Genomic DNA, 23393 nt, shown 5'->3' with positions numbered 1-23393 from the left:
TCCTGCACAATTCATCACATACATGTTGTTGCTTTTCCTTTGGATGATGTCTAGGTGGTTTTGCCTCTTTTCTAAAGAACATCATGAGATCCGTTAATGGATCTTGGGCATCTTGAAGCAATAGCTTACTGCCCACAGAGATGATTACAGGATCCACTGCAAAACAGATAAATGAGTTCTCTTCAGACTGAACTTGTAAAACCCTTTGTAGTGGGCAGCATTTGAGACCAGGTTCTTACTGGGGGGGGGGGGGGAGCCCACTAAGAATGTCATTGGCTTAGGTCCCGTTTACAGAATGCCCTTGGAAGAAAAAGCTAGTCTTACTCTACATAGCTGGTTTCCTTTATGCTAGTTAGTAAGGCGGACAAAATAAAAATAAATTACCAGCAAAATATCAAATATCCCAGAACATCTGGACAAAGTAGCCACTCATTTTTCAAATCTGTATTTAGGGATGTGGGGGGGGGGTATTAAAAAATTGCTTTGGTTACTTCTCATCCATGTTCAGCGTTACGTTCCACAAGCTATAAGCTAAGCAACCAGACATATTTAAACCTAAATACAGAATATAGAAAGACTTCAGATTCAGGATCAAAGCAGTTCGCACCATTTATTCAGTAGTGAGGGCTGCCTTGGTGTAACACAGCTTCTCATTTTCAGGAAGGGGAGACTAAGAGCACAGATGCACTTAACCCTTTCCCCATCTACTATTTTCCTGCTCTGAATTCTCCCCCACCCTCACAAGCTGCAACTGTAGGAAAAGTTGCTTGAAGGATGATATGAAACTGGAAAATGACTTGTGGGAAACAGGCGAAGTAGTACCCCTTTCCCACTAATATTTATGCATTCAATCCTCCCCAAGTGGCTTTAAGAAGAGGAAAATCAGTAGTGTACAGTTCAGCACATTTATGCGTTAAATAATTCGGCCCCCAAGACATGTAAAGTCACAATGCACTCTAAGTGATTCCACTAAGAGCCATTATCCCACTCAAACACATTAGGGCAGTCCTGAAGTGCCAGCATATACTTAATAAAAAAATGCAGTTGTTGGGAAATTGAAGGACAAACTGAGTTTGAATGGGCCCTTTTAAAAGCAAAGTAACCCAAAATGATTTCTTCTGATGGCTTCCTAAACTACCATAATAAGTTCTCGCAATTCACATTTAAGGAATCAGAAACATGGATGTTATACAGAGATTTCAGATATAAAGTGCAATCTCAGACAATTCAATATTGCATTGCTTCTGTCTACGTACTAAAAGTTGAGTTTGGGACCAAGATGTGGTTAACCCACACAAAAGAAAATCAGCCTGGCAAAGGAGACATTCATTATCAACAGCCAGAGTGTTGGCATAGGCCTGACACGATTTCCATTGGGTAACTATAGATTCTTGGTACCAAAAGATATGGGGAATAGTTTTACTTGTGAAATTGACACAAACGTTTAAAGTAATGCGCTGCCAGCATACAACTGATGGGAGGGGGGAGGATCAGGGAGTATGGAATGATTTTATTGTTTTTACAACTATGGAGGAATATGACCAGCCTCTGACTGTGTTTCTTCACCTGTGGGTTTTATGAACAGGTAAAGAAAAATATTAAAGTTAAGTGTAATGGTCTTAGTATTGACAGCCCACAACAATTCCTCTGTAATTGATTTCAAATATTATCCAGGATTATTTGTTCTTTGTAACACATATCGGCTCTGTTTATTGCTTGCATTTTTTCTTTAGTGTTTCATATAAAATTGTAAAATTTAATGATTTTTTTTAAAAAAAAGATAATGTACACAGGTTGGAAGAAAATGTCACAGTTGTCTTCATGAATCCATACTTCTTACTGCATAGGATGTTTCAGTGTCTTGCATAATAGGAATACAATACTTTATCATGGTTCTTGGGAGGTGGAATAGCTACATGTTAACACTACAGGTGCTAGGTTTTCCTTAAGACAGGTATATACCTTAATGAAAGAACACCTGCAGAACACCCCAGGTTTAATGCCTGGCATCTCCCAGTAAAGCTGCAAAAGGTCACTGTTTAGAACCCTGGAGAGAAATTGCCAATCAGTGCAGAACAGAGATGGAGAAACTTGTGCCCTGTCAAATGTGACTGGACTCAAATGTGACTGAAGTACCTTCAGCCCCAGGCAGAATGCCCAACAATCAGGAATGATGGGAAGTGTCCCAACAACATGCAGAGGTGTCATTGGCTTCTCACCCTTGATGAAGACATATTGAACTAGATGAACCAAAGGATTAACTCAGTTTCCAGTGTTCCTATGGTGGCTTCTTATATACCTTCCTATGTTTCTAAATGGAGCCCCAGTCCACAGTCTTCTTCTACAGCCTTATTATTGCATAAGACCTGCTAGATCAGACCAAAGGCCTATTTAGTTCAGCATCCTGTTTTCCAAGAAAACCAACCAGACACCTGTGAGAAGCCCTCTCCTGCCATTGTTCTCCAGCAAAGGGTATTCAGTGGTATGATGTCTTTTAAAGTTGCTGGTCATCATCACACCTTGTGGTAGCAAGTTCCATAAAGTGATTATGTACTGTGCAAAACTCTTCCTCTTGTCTGCCCCAAATGTCCTACGAAAAGAAGAAAGACTCTCTATCTACTTCTCCCTCAGCAAACAAAATTGTATGATGTCCTTTTTCCTAACCTAAAAGGCCCCAAACACTGAAATCTTTCTTCATAAGAGTGTTGTTCAATCCTCTCATCATTTTGATCACCCTTTTCCACACTTTTTCAAGCTCTACAATATCCTTTTTGAACTTCACATGTATGTCAAGCAGTCAATATGGCATTATGCCCAGCTCTCTCAGAAACTATAAACCTTCACACCTGCAGATGACAATTCAGCCACTATTCTTAGAATTCTGACAGTCTTCAATGTGATAGCAGCCATAGGCTCAGTCAGGAGACCAGAAATGCCTAAAGTTAATGTCTGTAGGTAAAGATGTGAGGAGATAAGTTGTACAAAATAAACCCAGTTTGCACTAATTTCCCATCTATCAATATGTTCTTGAATTTGTGGCTTACGAATAAAAGTAGAGTTGTTTTTCCAAGGTCTGGGCTGGCAGAGACTTTGAGACAGAAATAATGAGTTTTGTGGCACACTGTGGCTACTAAATGCTCTACTTTTCCTCTGTTTTCTGAATCAGAGAATCAGACATAAACCACACATCTATATTCTCCCTTGCAACAACAAGGAGAGTTACTTGCTTTCTAAAAGATGTCAAATACTAGCTGGCTGCTGACAGTGCTTATGGGGTGAGTGGGTGTTTGTGTAGGTTCAGAAAGAAAATCACCCATGAGACATTTTTATTCTCTGAGCCATTGTAGATGGAGAAAAAATCCTTTGATCTACTGAAAACGGAAGCTATATTTTAAACACTATAATCAAGTCTTCCATTCTGCTGCCTGAATTGGTTTTCCAGTGGTGGCAAATTTGGAAAGTGCTTTTTGTTTTGATTGTATGTGTGCACTCTCAGTAGTATTTTAATTATGGACTTGTATCTTACTCCAATTTCTTATTGTGAGCCAGCCTGGGATGAATTTCTATTAAGGGTGGTATATAAGTATCTAGTATCAGGGCCAGGGAATCAGTGCCCCTTCAGATGTTGTTGGACTCCAACTCCCATCATCCCCAGCCAACATGTCCAATTGCCAAGGGTGATGGGGGCTGGAGTCCAGCAACATCTGGAGAGCACTACGTTCCCCACCCCAGCCTTAAATAAAATAAAAATAGTGTGCACTTTGATTAAGTTAAAACAATTTTCAAAAGCACTTAGGTGCCCTATATTTCCTGCACCCCTACTGGACAAGGTGTCAGCCCATCGTTGTAAGAGTACTGTATAAGCTTTGAAGCAGATCTGAAGCAGGAGATGGCATGTATGCAGAATTTTGGTTTAGAATTTTTGTGTGAAGATTTATTAAACACAGTTTGTTTACCGTCTTCCTTTCCAATACATGCTTTGCTTTTAATATGCAGCATGCAACTCTGGAATGGTTTAATCTTGGAAATCATCTATTTTTCCATTTCACTGCAACTGGTTAGGAAGCTCAGATGATTTCAGAGATTAAACAAAGCACAATTGTATAGAAGTAAAGTAGAATGTAAGCAGATTTTGTACTTATCTCCAGTTTCAACAAAAGATAGCTGATAATTGCTTTTTTATAACTTGAGCTTTACATTTGGAAGTGGAGGGCAAAGAAAAGCTCCGTATCACAGCTTAAACACTAAAGCCGCAGATCTTTAACTTTCTATTCTGATAGTGAGCCAAACCATCAACCAACTTTAATTTTAAAAGTATATTTATACTAGATTCATGGGTGACAAAGGAAGCAGCAAGGATAATGTTTTTGGTCACTGCAAAATCCTATCTGGCCTACAATCTGCAGCTGGAATCAAAATAAGGAAAAGTTTTAAATGGTTAGCCATTCTGACTGTGTCTGAGCAGGACAGCTTGTGCCCAGCAATAGGAAACAAATCTAGCTTTATCAAGAAGCAAGAAACCTGTTGCTTAGCAACAAATAAAATTCCCACAATTGTACATTCTCTCACACACACAATGTACCCAGAACCCAAGCATTCAAAGATGAAGGGGCAAAAGATAGATGCAGCACAATTTTTATCTATTTACCTTTTTTTAAGGAGGGACTTCCCTTCTGCATTATACATTAGCCTCCTTCATAAAACTTTAAGATCTTTCTGACATACCACATAGAACTCAGATCTCAGGTGTGGTTGCAATTTCAGTCCTGGGCAGCAAAAACTATGGGTACATATGCCTCATCTGTTTCAATGGAGCTGTGCCCTAGCATAGCATGGCTTAGAATTCCACAAGCCTCTGAGCACTGGTTGTGGAGTCTCATAGGAGAGAGTGCTGTTACTCTCAGGTTTGACTTGTGGGGTTCCCATGGGCATCTGGTTGGCCACTGAGAACAGAATGCTGCACTATAGGGGGGGGCTCTTTGCATGAAACCAGAAAGGATATTTCAGACACACACACCCAAGTGTCCCTATTTTCCAGGGACAGTCCTGGTCTGGTTTGACCCTGGAATGTCTGACTTTTCCTTAGGATATCCCTGTTTCCATCAAAGATGTTGGAGGGTATGGTATTTGTGACTTCCACAAGCTATAGAAGGGGTAGTTGGCCCTGACTGCCTACCCAACCCCTATGCTTCAGAAGATAAGTTATATGGAGTTCAACAGCTCTCTTGGATAAATATGTTTAGGACGGAGTGATTTAGAATTAATAGCCTAAGTCAATCATGCAGTAGTAGGAAAGTTTGGTGAAAACGTACTATGTATATATTTGGGGAAAGCTGACTGTCTTGCTCCAGTGCTGCTCTTATGAGCTGTGTGCTCTGGCATTCCCCATGGTGTTTTTGCCTGGATCTTAAGGTTGCAGCTGAACCCAGCGGGCAAGAAAAATCAAATATATAAGCCAGGCCCTTGGGTTCTGTAACTTCCACAAACATTTCATAAGAAAAATAAAGTAATCCACAAACACTTCCAGCATTCCCCTCAGTAAAGAGTAAGACCTTTTTAAAAAATGCAAACATTTTTCCTGGGGGATGTTCCTCCTAAGGTCAAGCTAGCAAAAACTCACAGACAAATAAGATATGTAAGGAACATTTAAGAATTTGAAATGTTGGCCATGAACATACAGTAAAGCCATGGTCTAGCCACTGGTTGTGCTATGCTGATCACAACAGCAAATAAAACTGTGTTTTAGAAGTCAGCATACCCTCCAACATTTCTCTGATGAAAATAGGGATGTCCTATTCAATAATAATAATAATAATAATAATAATAATAATAATAACAATAATAATAATTTTATTACTTATATCCCACCCATTTCTGGGTAGCTTTCAACAGATATAAAAACATAATAAAACTTTAAACATTAAAAACTTCCTTATACAGGGCTGCCTTCAGATTTCCTATGTCTTTGACTCAGGGGGTCGCATAACTCCATATCATCCAACATTTCTCCAATGAAAATAGGGATGTCCTAAGGAAAAGTGGGACATTCCAGGATCAAACAGAAATCAGGACGGCTTCTGAAAATCTGGGACTGTCCCTGGAAAATAGGGACACTTGGAGGGTCTGAGTCAATAGTGCCTTAAGGCAGCTGCATATTGGTTTTTTAACCCATTTCTGCAGAAGTTGATAGTTTTGGGCTAATGTAACACCGTTAATTGCAAAGGGACACATTGAGGTTCTTCAGAGGTAGTGGGGATGCATACTGAAGTGCAAAGTTTCCTTCAAAACTTGAGGCCTCTGGGGAATTAGATGCAAAACAGTGCATTTCAAAATAATGTCCTAGGGAGAGTCTCAATGTCCAGGTGGAGAGGCCTGGAGAGCTCCATTCAGTCCTCTTCCCCAAGCCTGAGATTCCTCACTCCTGCCATAGAAGAGATGTATCTTGCCATGTGAAAGTTGTAATCTCCTTGCACATACTCATGAAAGCAAGAGGCAATCTGAGTCGAAAATAGCCTGTTGATTGTTTTCGAAAATATATTATCAAACCCACAAAGGTGGAAGGAGTATAATAATGTGCCTCACCAAGATTTTTCTCAGAGAGAGAGAGAGATACAATATATGCACAAATAAATCGTTTCTTGGAAGAGTTAAGAGTTAAAACTGATGTCAGAGTTGCTTTGTTTTTTAACGTAATGATTGCTTTCACTGGAAACTGTGATGAAAATGAGAAAGCTAGGTATCTAAATGTCTGTGCTCATTTAATGTGAGTCATGCATGCACAAACCAATGATCCAATTTATTCTATTGTAGTACTCTCAGCTAAGTTCACCTTCCACCTTCCCTTTCGGCTATCTGAGTTAGTCGTGTTCCTTGTGTTATCCTGATCCAGCCAACTCCTTGGCTCAATTTTCTCTCTCTGGTTTTATTTATTATTAAATTAGTATACAGTGACTTCAGGGTGAGGTCCACAGCATAAAAATGCAAGATAAAAACACTAACTATATAATGACAACAAGAGCAAGAACAAAAACAAACCAACAACCAAACATTCATCTGTAATATTCAGGCTGCAATCCTATATATACCTACCTGGGAATAAGCACCATTAAACAGAATGGGACTTAATTCTGAGTAGGCATGCATAGGATTGCACGGTCAGGAGATTTTTTTATCATGTGGAGTGCAGCCTTCATGTATGTATCCTCAGACCTGGTTTCAGTGTTCCTGATGGCTTCTGGCCAGGGGGAGGTCCACATTATTCTGTGACCCCGATCTATAATAAAAGGTTAGGAACTTGCCATTTTCACTGGTTTCCATGTTGCATGACGAATATATGTCTCAAATCTAAAGCTACTCAGGTCTCAGCGGTGGTGAAATGTGCTACTCATTTAGTCAAGAACTGAATCCACATTTCCCAATTCAAAAACTAGTTCCTGTGCAACAAGGAAATATACGCCAATAGTTATTGTTACAATTAAGTACTTAATTGTTCAAAAAAAGCTGAACATCAAGCACTGCGTTTTTCAGTGGCAATCTTTGTTTGTTGCAAATTAAAATCTCACTAATTAAAGTCACCTTGAGTGGATTAACCTGAAGTTCAGGAATTATTTTGATTTTAATTAAACATAAAGACTGAGTTCAAATAATGTGAGTAGCCTGGCAGACTTGGAATAGGAAAAGCTAAAGCTTACTGTGTGTGCTTCAGACCTTAATGCATAATACTATGCCTAGTACTGACAGCACGCAATAATGTTATGTAAGGTCACATATTCTTCATCAAAAGCTACAATAACAGACACAGCAGAAGAGTTAAGGCTGAACCTCAGCCATAATGGAATTCCCTTGCTTTTGAAGTTGCATCACCTCCTTTACTCAAAACAACACGTCTTGTTTGTTAGATTGGACAAAAAAAAAGGGTTATATTTTGTTAAAATGAAAGGCACACATTTTTACATGCACATTCATATAGATATAGATGTGCTGCATTTCTGTTTAGGGTACATGACATGAACAGACTGGTAAATCCAGTTTTCTTTATATGCAGCCACACATGAAAACTACCTTCTCTCAAAAGTTTCCTACCTGCTTTGCAAAATAAAATAAAATCACCAGCATTATGTCCAGTTCAGTGGTACCTTGGGTTACATATGCTTCAGGTTACAGACTCCGCTAACCCAGAAATAGTACTTCGGGTTAAGAACTTTACTTCAGGATGAGAACAGAAATCGTGCTCCGGCGACGCAGCAGCAGGAGGCCCCATTAGCTAAAGTGGTGCTTCAGGTTAAGAACAGTTTCAGGTTGAGAACGGACCTCCGGAACAAATTAAGTACTTAACCTGAGGTACCACTGTATGGGACTTGTGTAATGGCAAAGTTGGAACAAAATATATGAGAGACCCAGCTTTGTCCCATTTTTTAAAAAAGGTTTGGTACAATTGGTACAATTCACCAATGGAGGCAGCTTGCTTAAAACAATTGGGCACATGCTTTGGTATACAGTGGTACCTCGGGTTACATACACTTCAGGTTACATACGCTTCAGGTTACACACTCCGCTAACCCGGAAATAGTGCTTCGGGTTAAGAACTTTGCTTCAGGATAAGAACAGAAATCGTTCTCCGGTGGCGCGGCAGCAGCGGGAGGCCCCATTAGCTAAAGTGGTGCTTCAGGTTAAGTACAGTTTCAGGTTAAGAACAGACCTCCGGAACGAATTAAGTACTTAACCTGAGGTACCACTGTATTCCAAATCACTTTCAGTGCAGCTAGCCACCCCGTGAGGCAGTTGGATTTTCCATTGTTTGTATGTAACTCTAAAAAAGTAATTATGTTCAGGCAGTCTGGAGAGGTGTTTGGTTCTACTGCAAAACCAATGAATACATGGTGAGCCATCGGGGGTGTTGAAAAGTCCTATTATCAAGTCCCACAGCAGTGAATCTGACAAGGAAATAGACATGAATGGTTTCCAAGGACAAGATATCCCTCTGGTTTTTCTGCAAGCAATCAGGAAGGATACATGTAGCAATAATCTAATAATCTCTCCATAATAATCTATGGAGAACATAAAATATTCCCTTTTGCCTGCACTGAAGCCATGTTCTGCATCACATAAATGCACAGGCTGCATTATTTACAACAGCTATGAAAATACTCATATAAGAACCTTATATTTTTCAGAGATGAATAGATGCTAGGATTCAGAGTCAATCTGGCAGCCCAGATTTTCAAATTCTGCACCCTTTTTTTCCATACACCTAATTCCTCCAAATGCTATCCTCATTTTTGGAAAAAGTCTAGTAGTGTATATTGAATCATTTCAGTAAAAGTTAGAGAAGCTAGATGAAGGAGATGAGTTTAGTTCAGAGCTCAGAACTTTTAAAACAGTCGTACCTCGGATTACATACGCTTCAGGTTACAGACTCCGCTAACCCAGAAATAGTACCTTGGGTTAAGAACTTTGCTTCAGGATGAGAACAGAAATCGTGCTTTAGCAGCACAGTGACAGCAGGAGGCCCCATTAGCTAAAGTGGTGCTTCAGGTTAAGAACAGACCTCCAGAACGAATTAAGTACTTAACCCAAGGTACCACTGTATTTATATTCATTCTCATTACATCCATTGCATCGTAAATAAATTAATAAGAGAATCTGCAGTGGTGTGTCCTATGCCTGAAGGGTTGGTCAAAGCCTTTATCTTTAATTCTGTTCTTAAAATTCCTCTGGCAAATTTAAACTAAGGGGCTACCATCTGATCTGGCATTTCATGGATTGAAGGATGAGCTGAAGAGTCATCAAGGTCAATTCTTAGAGGTTCAGCATAGTTGCCATACTGTTCTGGTAACTCGGGAATGTAGAAACCACCTAGAAGGTATGGGAACACACAAGAGGAATCATTCCAGTGCCAACCCATGACTTGGTTTCCGTCAGTTTAGGACTTTCACCTTATCAAAGGTCTACTAAGACATGGTTCTTTGGTCTACTGTAAGCCAGGTAACTTATTTTGAAGCCATGCTTGAAAATCGTGTTGTTCTTTGTGTAACATATGGAGCCATTTTCACAGAATTTCACGCAGTGTAAGTGTTTGACAGCATAAGTATTACTTACAATAAGCCAGTGTTCGTAGTAATCATGAACAGTATGTCAGGGATGGGAAACCCATGCCCTTCCAGACGTTGTTGCACTCAGCCCCAGCCAGCATGGCGAAAAGGTAGGGATGATGGGAGATGTAGCCCATCTATATCTGGAGGGTCACAGGCTCCCCATCCCTGCTCCTGGTGATCCATTCGTACCACATTGTTTTTGTGCTATCAGAGCAGTGTGTGGTACGAGTTATGGGGAGACAATGATCATGCTGCTCCTATAACATATCGACCCCAACATGACTTAAGATGCCTAATGGTGAAATAAACCCTGTGAATCACGCAAGATAAAACTAATGAAAGCATGAGGGAAGCAGATCAATTGCCCAGGAGAAGTCAGCTGGACTGCATGTGTTCTAAATGGTCACAAAAACACGATTTTAAAAACCTCTGGTTCAAGGCTCTGAAATGTCACACACAGACTGAAATGTGCAGGAATGGGCATAACAGTTCTACGACACAATGGCTATTTCTGACAAAGGAACTTCAAACTCAGGATAGACTGAGTTATGATTAAGTTCATTTTTGCAAGGAATGACGATATACAACGGTCTGTCACCTTGATGTTCTACGGCACTGAAATGATCACAGTGAAGTTTTACCACACTGAAGCTTTCCAGATAGTCATTCCATACTGTCAACACATGGGAGAAATAATAGAAGGTGAAACCAAATAGAAGATGAAATCAGTTGTGCTATTTCTTTTAAAGCCACAGCCAGCACTATAGAGCAGAGAATTTCAATTTTCACTGTTGTACACCTGCTTTCCTAAGGCAAGGCACCATTGACAGCAATCCCAAAATAATTAAGACACACATTAGAAAGACAAGCATCTTGGTTTCCAGCATGCTCTTTTATCCCAAGTATTGTGGTAGGCAAGCTAAAACACACACACACACACACACACACACAGAGAGAGAGAGAGAGAGAGAGAGAGAGAGAGAGAGAGAGTTTTCAATAACTATGAGAGTCTTAAGGCCCTCGAGAAATGGGCCCAGTTAATCCCCAACCTCTGGAAGAAGAAGCTAAGATACTGGGGGAAAGGAAAAGATGATAGACCAACTTTGGGCTGCCTGCTGACTATTATTGGGGAAAGAATGCTGGACTAAAGCGGGGCAGGGTAGGATGGTTCAGCAAATTCTTTGTGTTGTAAATCTGGAGAGATTTACTAACATTAAAGAGGAAATGTAAATTTAAAAATACATTATTAGTTTTTTAAAAGAACCCTATAAATGTGATCTTTTTATTTCAGAAAAAGCTAAGTTATAAAACAATGCAGTCTATATTTTACAATGGCTGTTGTAAAATGTGTGCTTGCCTAGTCACTGATGATAAAAGAACGGAAGCACATAAAAAAATTCTTTAGGCTATGCAAGTCTATATTATTCAGATATGCAAAATATCTGTACTTTTTTCCTCTTTCATTTTTGTTAACAAACTGATATTATGCTGCTTGAATAGAATGGAATATCATATTAGGTACTGATTACATTATAGACCTCATAAATAGAGCTTGAGAAAAGAGGCTGCATAAAACTTTAAATATTTCTCTCTGTCTTTCTCTCTCTCTCTCCCCCCTCAGATAGAAAAGGCTTACAGCTCCTGAAAGTAGAGCTTACATGGCTATTACAAGGAATCACTGCATCTCTGAAAGTGTTTACAATTGTCAGACATCCTTAAAAGCATTAGGTGTTTTTCTTCATCCTTTGTGTTAGGACAAGCGACAACCAAATGAGCAGTGATTGGCCTGGCCTGTTTGTTATCTGCATTTCTACACTTCTACAGAAGACTATAAAGGACAAGGCACAATAGGAAGAGCTCTGCTGGATTACAACAAAGACCTATGTCAGCCAGTACCCAGTTTCCTACAGAGGATTAGAACAAAGACCTATGGCAAGCCAGAAAGGAGAACTTGGTCGCAAGACCACTGTCCCACTTGTGTTTCCCAGCAACTGTAATAGTCAGTGTCATTCTGCCTCTGATTCTGGAGTTATTATAACCAAAATGACCAGTAGCCCTCTATAACCATTGTCCTCCATGAATATGTCATATCCTCCATTAAAGCCATCAATGTTAGTGGCCTTCACCACAGCTTGTGTTAGCTGTGTGAAGAATGACCGCTCCCCACTTAAAATGGGGGGCGCCCTTTGCGTGGACGCGTGCAGCCCCTAGATCTGGAGCGGCTCCAATAGCATAGGCTTGGCTTTGCCTTCCCTCAGGTTGGATACCTGGATCTCTCATCATTCAGATTCACTGGGTTCTAGTACTGTAAGAGAGAGAGAGAGAAAATCTCTCTGCCCACATTGTTCAAACTATACATAATTTTGTACACCTCTATCAAATCTCCTAACTCACTCTTTTTATAAACTACAAAGTCAGAACATTTCTCACAGAGGAGTTGATCCAACCCCCAGTTTAGTTTGCCCTTTTTCTGCACCTTCACATTCTACAATATTGTTGTTGAAATAGGGCAAACAGAATGGAACACAGTATACCCAGAATAGTTATGCCATATATTTGTATTAAGACATTATCATATTGGCAGTTTTCTTTTTCGTCCCTTACATGGCATGGATTTCATCTTATCCACAGATGCTATAAACATTGTCATTCCATCATAACCCCCAATATTCGTTAGGCAGGACATATTTGCTCTAGCCATGATTATTGCTCTTCAGCAAGACTTGTTCTGCTATATGCTTGGCAGTTTTATATTTAATCATGCTTTCAACCCAGAATAGATATTAAGTTAACTGACCAACAATTTCCTGGGGATTCCTCCTCTGCTGACCCATCTTTTAAAAACTGGTGTTACACTGGTCAACTTCCAGTCCTTTTTGACTATGCCATAAAACTGCTATGAAATTATACCAAAAAAATTGTTTAATGCTTGTGAAGCTGTAAATAAAAGGAGATCCATTTGTCATTGAGAACTGGTCAAAGAATGCCAAGTTCACCAGCTAGCTAGAAATCAAATCAAACATTGTGCCATATAGTTCCTCCCTCTTCTGTCCAGTTGTACAGCTGTTCTCTTTGCAGCATCACTTTGAACAACTAAGCAACCCCAAAGGTGTCTGCACGATAGCTGTGCTTTTTATTCTTTTAAGAGACAATATTTTTAATATAAAGAACTGCCCTAGAGCCAGGTTGTCCCCTGTAACCCAGTACTTTCCACTCTGATAGGTAGTACTTCTCATGCACAGGACTTGTTAGAACCTGCTACTCAAAAGTTTAAGTAAAAAAGCAGATAGACGAGGAGGGTCACTTTCCTCTTATGACTGCCCTTGTAGTAAGAGAAACCTCTTACCTAGATGAGAACATAGGTAACCTATCACACTCTTCACCAGGCTGCTGCCCTCCAGATGTTATTGATTACAACTCCAATCAGTCCCAGCATCATGCAGCTGCACTGGCTTGGGCTGATGGGAACTGTAGTCTGAAGCATTTGGAGGGCACCAGCTTGGAGAAGACTTGCCTATCCTAACTAAGGCAGTCCTTTTCTACAGTGGTACCTCCGGTTACGAACTTAATTCGTTCCGGAGGTCTGTTCTTAACCTGAAACCGTTCTTAACATGAGGCGCCCTTTCGCTAATGGGGCCTCCCGCTGCCGCCAGACTTCCACTCACACCCCAGGGCAAAGTTCACAACCAGGAGCATCTACTTCTGGGATAGCGGAGCTTGTTACCCGAAGCGTTCATAAGGAGGATGGTACGTAACCCAAGGTTCCACTGTAATTTGAATTATAGTGATTTCAGAAATGCATACAGTGCACAAAACTCATTGAAGTTATGTTTGTTCTCCCTATTTATAGAGAAGTCTATAGCTGCTGGAAAAATGTAAGTTCAACTCTGCCGGCTAAAAAGGGTGTGAATTTAGAAGCTTCGTTATTGGGGTCCTACTCTCCAAACATCCACCGTAAGAAATAAGTCACCAAATCATGCTGTTATGATAATTGGGTCAACAGCCAAGTGCTGCATATCAAGCCTACTGACTTGCTCACCTGCATTTTGCACTAATGATCCTCCTTGCCAAGACATTGTAAGGACCCATATTTGTGGCATGCACTTAACAAGATTCACTCTGTGCCAGCTAGAATGATTCAAATTACTCTGCAAATGTGGCTAGAAACTGGGTTAAATGAGACGTGGCACACTGGCTCCAATATCCTTTCAGGGATACTTCAGTAACCAGGCAAAGTTATTAGAAATTGTTTCACCAATGAGCAACAACATGTGACATGTAATAGCTCTCTCTCTTCCTTGCCATTCATCTTAGAGCTTCAGGGTGATCAAACCTACCCGCTGCCAGCTCTATATGCAAGTTAACTGCAAGTGGGATACTTCCCCCCACACCAGTTACTGAAGTCCACAGGACTACCAGCTCCTGCTGCTCCACCAGATGAACTCTTATTATCGCTGTGCTCTGGTGTGCCCAACCAGATTCTTACTCAGTTGAACTCGGCAAGGAGCACTGCAGGGAAAGTACTTGTGCTTAGAAGCTCAGCACTAATAGACTTCTGCTACAGCTGCCAGCCTGGTTCAAAGGCAGGAGAATAAAAAGTCAGTCCAAAGAAACAAACAGCAGAGAAGTGCCAAAAAATTAAGGGTTTGGAGCAGAAATTGAATGCACAGAGGCCTTAAGCCAAGGAAAAGACCAGCATGGGAGGAATAAGGAACAGGTGCACAAAGGAGAGCGTTGCTTCTCCTCATAGATTTTCTGTCATATAGGAAGGGTAAAAATAGTCATTGAAATAGGAGACAAAGAAAAATCCCCCCCTCCCAAAGGTAACCCATAATCTGCAGCCATGTAATGGCCTACTAAAACTATATTTGTATCAGATTGTCAACATGTATTACACTCATCAAGATCAGAGATTATTCATACTCTCCACTACTACAGTCTAAAACTACAGGGATCAGATAATACAATTTTGCATAGTGCTAAAAGCTGACAGTACTAATTTAGGGTGCATTTTCCTGACTCTACAATCTCATCTTGAGGTTTACCCACCCACCTGGTTAGGGAGTCTTGCAGAGCTTGTGCCATATTCCCTTGTGCACTAGTGAGTCATTCTCACTTTCCTTTGTTTGTTTCTGTCTTGGGTACTGGATAAACTTCTGTTGGGGTGCTTGAAGTCTAATGTTACCATTTTAGGTGATTGAATTAGAAGAGTATTGTGATGTTTCTTAGCTCAGTGATTCTGCTGTCAAATGTGATTCTGCTGCCCTGCAGTTTGGTGCATGTGCAACAAGTTATTTCAGACAACCCAAAACTATGGTAAAAGACAACAGTGAAAAAACAGAACGAATATTATACTTTGATTATTGGGGAGGGTGGGCAGACAGAGACTACAGGCAGAAAGGTTAAATGGCATGCTCTGCTCAGGCCAAGGGAGAAGCTGAGAAAACTGTAGCATCTCTCTCTGTGTAATCAATGGATAAGGTCCCAAGCACTGCAAGGCTGTACCCATCCCTTTACTAAACTAGGGGGTGGAAGTGGGATAGAGGGAGAAGGCCAATATATATTTGGTCAAAGCAAGTAGTCTTCATTCAGGCAATCACAAACCTGGTCAGCAGCAAAATCTGTAGCTGCAAAACTGGAATAAATAATGGAAGTGTCTATTGGCTTACCTGTGGTGGATAAGATCACATACCACATTTGTTCCCAATAGTGATGTGAAGTGAGAATATTCTCGAGAATATTCTCTGCTAGAAAATTATCCAGAAAATATTCTCCACAAACTGTAAATTCTAATGCAAGAACCAGTTTTACAACCCACATTTAAAAAATATAGTAAATAAGTTAAGCTGTGATATTGCCAGTGTAAGCAATGAATAAGGTTTTTTGTTTGTTTGTTTTTTATCCAGATACATTACTGGGTATTGTATCATTCACCATTGGCAGTTCTGAAATGTGAGCTATAGAAAACATTATTATTTTTTAGTTTTAAAAATGCTATGATCTCACAGATGATCAGTGTGGAACTGAAAGCTCTGTTACCAATGGAGATGAAGATGGTGACTTATCATCTTAAGATGTTTGAGGAGTCAATATAAATTTATAAACATTTGATACTTGTTACTTAAAGCCTATTTTAAAAAAAAATTCTTGTGACAATTTATCAGTTATAATTTAAATTTGTTGTGTGTTGCCTTACTTGTCTAAGCAGATAGTAATTTGCATTTCTGATGTTATGCAACTTGTCATTACTGATTATTTGTGATTTATTCTTTGGAAATAATAGCATTTATTTTAAACTTTTTATTGGTTTTATTAGTATTGCACTAAAAATACTGTACGATGTAGATATGCTTATTAAAGAACATACTCATGTAGTGGACCTGAGTTTTTTTATATATTCCTTTTACTTTAAAAGCTACATTTCACACACACACGACATAATTAGAATTCAAAGTTGATGGTAAGTTGCAGGCTTAGTGATTAACGTGAGTCATTCACACTGAATTTTCAATTTCAAGTTTGGTGCAAAAAAATCAAAGAATTTGAATTCACTGCATTGCCCCATTGAATAAAAGTACAGTGGTACCTCAGGTTAAGAACTTAATTCGTTCTGGAGGTCCGTTCTTAACCTGAAACTGTTCTTAACCTGAGGTACCACTTTAGCTAATGGGGCCTCCCACTGCTGCCGTGCGATTTCTGTTCTCATCCTGAAGCAAAGTTCTTGACCTGAGGTACTATTTCTGGGTTAGCGGAGTCTGTAACCTGAAGCATCTGTAACCTGAGGTACCACAGTATCTGTACAGTTTTTGGTTGCCATCTGAACAAGTTTACCTATGAATAAACATGTACATTAACTAAGTATATCATTTACAATCTATTAAAATGAATATTCTATTTTAAATGAAAATTCTCTAATATTCTCATTAATCGAGAATATTCTCGAGAATTTAACATCACTAGTTCCCACATGTGCCTCTCCAAGTAAGACCAAGCTTGCTATCAGGGATAAGAAATAGATTGGGTGAACTGGTAGGGGAACTTATGGAAGAAGGGCCACTACTCTGGGGTAGAACATTTGCCTTCCATGCAAAAGGTTGTCTCCAGCATCCTCAGGTAGGGCTGGGAGAAAAGCCCTGGTGAAATCCTAGAAAGCCACTGCAGGCCAGTCAGCTAGATGGGCTAATACTTTTGTTCAATATAAGGCAGCTTTCTATGTTCCTGTGCAGGCCTCAGTTTGGTTACTGTGTAGAATTACGGTATACAGTGGTGCCTCGCAAGATGAAATTAATTCGTTCCGAGAGTTTTGTCTTGCGATTTTTTTCGTCTTGCGAAGCACGGTGTCAGGAAAGTTTTCGAAAAGCTTCAAAAATCACCAAAGTCTTTAAAAAACTCAAAAAAGGCTACCACACCGCGTTCTATGAGTTGCTCCTCGAAGTCAAGTCGCAACTGTATTAACGGTGTTAAGAAAAAGGAAACAAACTTGCAAGACGTTTCCATCTTGCAAAGCAAGCCCATAGGGAAAATCGTCTTGCGAAGCAACTCAAAAAACCAAAAACCCTTTCGTCTAGCGAGTTTTTTGTCTTGCGAGGCATTCGCCTTGCGAGGTACCACTGTATCTTGATGAGCCCGGCCAAAGATTCTGCCTCATATAACAAGGTTTTGTGTGTATCAAGACGAGCAGGTGATGTATGTTGTGAGAGAAAGCCTCTCCTCCTACCAGAGGGGAGGTGTTGTGAGCGGGAGCCGTTCCTGCGTCAGCAGGGGGGCATATTTCCCAGCTGCTGTGCCACGCCCGTCAGGCCAGCCAATAGGGCTGGCTTGGGGGCGGGCTCTAGCTGCATTCAAGCGGCCATGGCAGCCCTGTGCCTCATTCTGCTGTGCGGGGTGGGGTCATATATAGATTGTTTGATCCAATGCCTAAGCCAATACCACTCACATGCTGTAACCAATAAAGTTGTGGTCTTCTTTAGCCCATTAACCTAAAATACATGTGTCCTTGTGTCTTATTTATCCCTAAGTGGGTGGCATGTCCTTGACTCACAAGGGTTAGAAACATTAGCTGTCATCTCTAGTCTAGGATAGTCTTGGCTCGACAGAAACGGAACTGAAGAGATCTTGAGTTTTCTACATCTTTGCTTTACAGTGCTTTGTCCCCAATTCTAAAAATCAGGTCTGCGTGGCTAATTCTCCATACATCATTCAAACTGCATTAAAAGTTTCAGTGCTGCTTTGAGAGGATTCCATGGTGATGAAACTGTGAAAAGCCAGAACACCAGGAATGCTGATGTCACCTAAGGATCCTGTGGGTGTGAAATTGTAGGCAATTACATCTGATCACTGTGTCAGACATTGCTGCTGAATTTATTCAAATTTGCTATAGAAATTGTTTTGAAGTACTTCAGAATACCAAGAGCCCTGATTAAAGCAAATTGTGTCTACTATATGCAAGGCTGCGGGAAGAGAACCTAGTCCAACAAGAGTTGTACATGATTAGAAAATGTCAAACACCAGAACAACAACAACAAATTAAAGAAATGAAGTATCTCAGAAAAATACTGCTCCTGAGTTTCAAAGTCTTCTGGAAGACAGTCACTAGCAACTGACTCAGGACAGGTGAGAGCAAAATGGAATTATGTAAATGGGACCCATAATGAAGATGAGGACAAATTGTGTTGACCAAGTTAAAACTATTTTTTGCAGGAGGTGGTATAATCTGACAATGTTATATATTGGTGTCCAGGGGAGAAGATTCCTAAAAAACAAGTACAGTGCTGCATTTTAAAATATTGAATGTTTAGGAGATGGGGCACAGAGAACATCCTTTTCCACAGAAAATATTCCATTTTCAGTCCTTGGCATCTCCAAACTGGGCTGGAAAGACTCCCCTCCGAAACTCTGGAGAGCTGCTAGCAGCCATTGTAGAGTAGACAATACTGAGTAAGTTTGACCAATGGACTCAGTATGTATGGATATGAATATGGATTGATGTATCAGCTGTAAGCCCATATCATCACAGTTCTACTTAACAACTAAGTAAAACAACAGCTTCATTGTCACCTGCACCAGCCCTCAACTTGTGACACTCAAGATTAGATGGTATTTCTTGCTCCTTTCCACCTATTTGACAGTGATCCTGTCTAACTTGCAGCACTGACTCTGCCTCAATAGGCTGCACAAAAGCTAGAATTATAAGATGGTCCAAAGTACAGCAGGGAACAAATCATCCATCAATTTTGCCTCCTCACAAAGGCCGTTGTTGATAGCTGCTTTATTCAAAGTTGCTGCCACCCACCCTGGATACTGGACAAACAGCACAGAGAAGCAACATAATCAGGTTTGGGTTTCTGTGGGCTCTTAGCAAGATAGCACAAATAAAACTACAACCTCTCATATGCTGTTCTTGTCTGAAATGTTAAAAAATCATGTTATCACAAGGGATTCTATAGCATGATCTTACTTACTATGGGGATCTGGGCAGATCAGAAGTAGCATGTGCTGTTTCCTGACTATGGAGATGGGCAACTATTGTCCCCATCTTCAAAAGGGGGCAGGGATAAGACCCAGGTAACTACCAGCTTGTAAGCATGACATTGATACCAGGAAAGGTCCTAGAACAGATAAATTACACAGTCAGTTTGTGAGCACTTAGAAAAGGATGCTGTGATTATTAAGTCCTAGTACAGTATATATTTCTCAAAAACAAGTCATGCCAGACAAATCCCATTTCTTTTTTTTCTCTTTTTCTTTTTTGATAGAGTTACAAGCTTGGTGGATCAAGGGAATGCTGTGGACATGAGTGACGGATTCGAGCACCACATTGAGCAAAGGATTCCTGCATTGCAGGGTGTTGGACTAGATGACCCTTGTGGTCCCTTCCAACTCTACACTTGTACGATTCTATGCTTCTGCCGATGGGTCAGGACTTGGAAATTGTTACATCCAGTGGGGCACAGCCTTCCCACTCAAACTGTCAAGCAATTAAAAAAAATCCTCAATATCTCAAAGCCAACCACTTTTCCTTGTCCCCTGCCCCCCCCCCCAATTTTCTACTTGCACAGAAGCCTGTAGACGTATTTCTGTTAAACTCCCGTTCTCTTGCCTATCAGCTCTCTGCAGCACTTTGTCAATCCTACTTCAAAAGTATAGCAATGGCAAAGAGGCATGTCTCATGTGCATCTAGGCAGAAAAACCATGTGACCAATCAGACTGCTGGGAAGTCAGTCCTGATAGGAAGACTCTTACTTCATTTGTTGTTAATGGTGCCTGTTCAGCACAGCCACTATAGCAGATATTGAAGGAGTCAGAACTGCTTCCAAAACAGCATTAGCCTAGCATGTTTAGAGCTGTTTCCCTGAAGGCAAGAGAAGCAACAGGGTGTGTTTCCTACTTTGCGGAACTCCACGCCACCCATGGTATTTGTTTTGTGACCTTGCTAGAGAGAAAGAGCAAGCAAGCTCTCTGTAATAAATATCTACTGTTCCACTTAATCATTCTGCCTCTTTTTAAATTGGGGAATTGGGAGGCAAATAGTGGTTGGCTTGTGTATGTGTTGGAACATACTCTGTATTAACTATTTCCCTCAAATTTCCAGAAAAGGTGTGTGGATCTGCTTCCAACAAGACTCTCCTCTAGCAGGGGATATATCTTGAATGCATAGGAATGAATAAAATGCTGTCACTATATTTCCAGCTTGTTCTTAGTAAGTTTGTCAGTGAACTTCTAAAGTGAGACATTTGAGCTCTGTGCCTGTCTGGACACGACTCTGCAATAGTCCCCAAACCTGGAAGATAGTGTCCCAAATCTCTGATATAATAGAGGCCAGTTATGATTAGCCTGGTGTGATGAACTCCACACATGAGCTGAGATTATTACTACTCATTTTCAGAACTGAGCTACACATTATAATTATGTTCTGTTGTGCTCTGATGTGCCCTAGCCCAAATGAAACAATCATTATTATTTTTTTATCTATTGGTTGGAACACTTTGTTCTTTTAATTAAAAAAAAATGTTTTGGACAATGCAGAGTTGGTTTCTGGAGGGAGGAAACTGCACGCACCTGAAAGCAAGTTTTTCTCACATTTTAAAACTTTTTAAGTGTTCAGGATTTTTTTTGGGGGGGGGGGCAACAGATGTATAGGTGGTAACCATACAATAACTGAAAAGATTAGGTCATGTAGTATGGTGTAATTTCTAAATAAGAAGTATTAAGTCAATCTTGTCTAAGAATCATACTTGGGTCCTCTTACCTTGAAGTTATTTCCCTGTCCCCAAATATGCAGAGAATAACTGAGGGAGGGGGCGTTTTTTAGACAAGAGGAGACAATGAACATGTATGATTGTATACTTTCCTAAATAAGTGCTATACAAGTTCTACTAAGATGAAAAAAACATTAAGGTTAAAAATAGCAGCTCTACCAAGTAAAAATGTTACCAGCTACCACTGACACCTAAACCATGTAGCAGTTGCAGTGTTAAATAGGCCCTGGGAGCCCCGTGTCCCTAACTCCACTCTGCCATAAAGCTCACTGCATGAGCTTCAGCCAGTCACTGCCTCTCAGCCCAACCTACCTCACAGGGATGTTTTGAGCATACAGTGTGGAGGAGGAGAGCCATATGTATGTCACCTTCAGCTTCTTGGTGGAGGAAAGGTGGGATAAAAATGCACATTAAAAGAAAAATGCAGGGGGAGGGGGAATAAGCACCAACACAGAACAGAGTTTTGGAGGGAAGAAGATTCAAGAAACACCACTGGGTGTTATTTTATTTTTCAGTTATTCTTATGATTAGGAAGCATCCTGATCCACCTCAGTTTCAAAATGATAATCAAGACTGGCTTTATTTTGAATTGTGATGTGTGATGATAAAAACCTTTAAAATTGCCAATAGATTTTATACAGGGCGGAATGGGCATGAACACCAAACAGGCTGCTTAGAAGAGACAGCGAAAACTCCCCTTTAAATAATATGCAGAAAGGACAGATCATCCACATACTGATTACCAAACAATACAGTACTGTACTTCAAAAGCATGACCACCATTTGAAACCATATTCAGCAGGGCCCCCAGGTAGCCACCTTTATGAAGATGGGAAATTGCTTATTTCACCTGCCAGGAAGGTACCAAGAGCAACTTCATTATCTTTTGCAAGGACCCACAGGCATTTCAATAAAACCTCATGATTGGCCGTATGAAAGGCTACTAAAATACCTAATAAAATCAGCATGGATAGTTGACCCCTCTCCACTGCCAGAAGGATAGCATTAAACAAAGATAGGAAAGAATTCAATAGTCATAATGCAATTACAATGGAATGAACATAAAACTGTGCCATCTCTGCTGATGGCTGTACTTTCACAGCAGGATTACAGCTGGCCAAAGCAGGGAAACAAGTTGTTCAAGTGTGCATGTGGCTGGTGCTAAAAGCCCATGTGTTTATAATGATGTCATGATGCAAATGTATGCACAGAACAATCTTAGGCATCCGCAAAACAAAGCAAAAAACCCCATGATTCCCAGTGCGCTCTGGTTACTTTTTCAAGGGCTTCGTGAGCCCAGCTGCGTCTGAGGAGTTATGCAAACATCACATAGGGGAAACTGCATACGAAACTCTATTCTTCTGCAACGGCATAGATTAGTTAAAACTCTCAAAGCTGGGAAACAGTGATCTAACTGGGAAAGAAGCACACATTCGTAATCAGTCATCATCCGCCCTGCCCGCAATGAATTTGACAATACATGTGGCCAAATGGATTGGTCTTACAGTAAAAAAAAAAGAAAAAGGGTAAAGGACCTCTGACAGTTAAGTCCAGTCACAGACAACTCTGGGGTTGCGGCACTCATCTCGCTTCACAGGCTGAGGGAGCCGGCATTTGTCCACAGACAGTTTTTCCTACCAATTTCAAAGTTACTTATTCTCTAGTAGGTGTCCATAGGATTGCAGTCATAGAAGCCTAATGCCAAAAACGGTTCATTAAGTATCCAGGTAAACTGTCTCCGGGGCTTCTGGCAAAGAGAATTCTCAGAAAATTTCACATTTCTATTTTGTATCCTCAAATCTATGGAGATTAGTATATTTTTATAGTAAAGGTAAAGGGACCTCTGACCTTTAGGTCCAGTCGCAGACGACTCTGGGGTTGCAGCATTCATCTTGCTTTATTGGCCAAGGGAGCCGGCATACAGCTTCCGGGTCATGTGGCCAGCATGACTAAGCTGCTTCTGGCGAACCAGAGAAGCGCACGGAAAAGCTATTTACCTTCCCACCAGAGCGGTACCTATTTATCTACTTGCACTTTGACG

At 40.5% G+C, this 23393-nt stretch overlaps 1 protein-coding gene across 2 annotated transcripts in view; it reads right to left on the bottom strand.

Moving 5' to 3' along the window:
* The window catches only part of LOC310708167 ((E2-independent) E3 ubiquitin-conjugating enzyme FATS), a 132498-nt gene that overhangs the window by 58714 nt on the left and 50391 nt on the right, over positions 1-23393 (bottom strand). The gene's annotated exons all lie outside the window — the stretch shown is intronic.

This window comes from Podarcis liolepis (assembly GCF_965112155.1).
Source record: "Podarcis liolepis genome assembly, chromosome: 5".
Lineage (NCBI taxonomy): Eukaryota > Metazoa > Chordata > Lepidosauria > Squamata > Lacertidae > Podarcis > Podarcis liolepis.
Note: the sequence above shows the minus strand (reverse complement) of the source record. Positions and strands in the feature narration are given on the sequence as shown.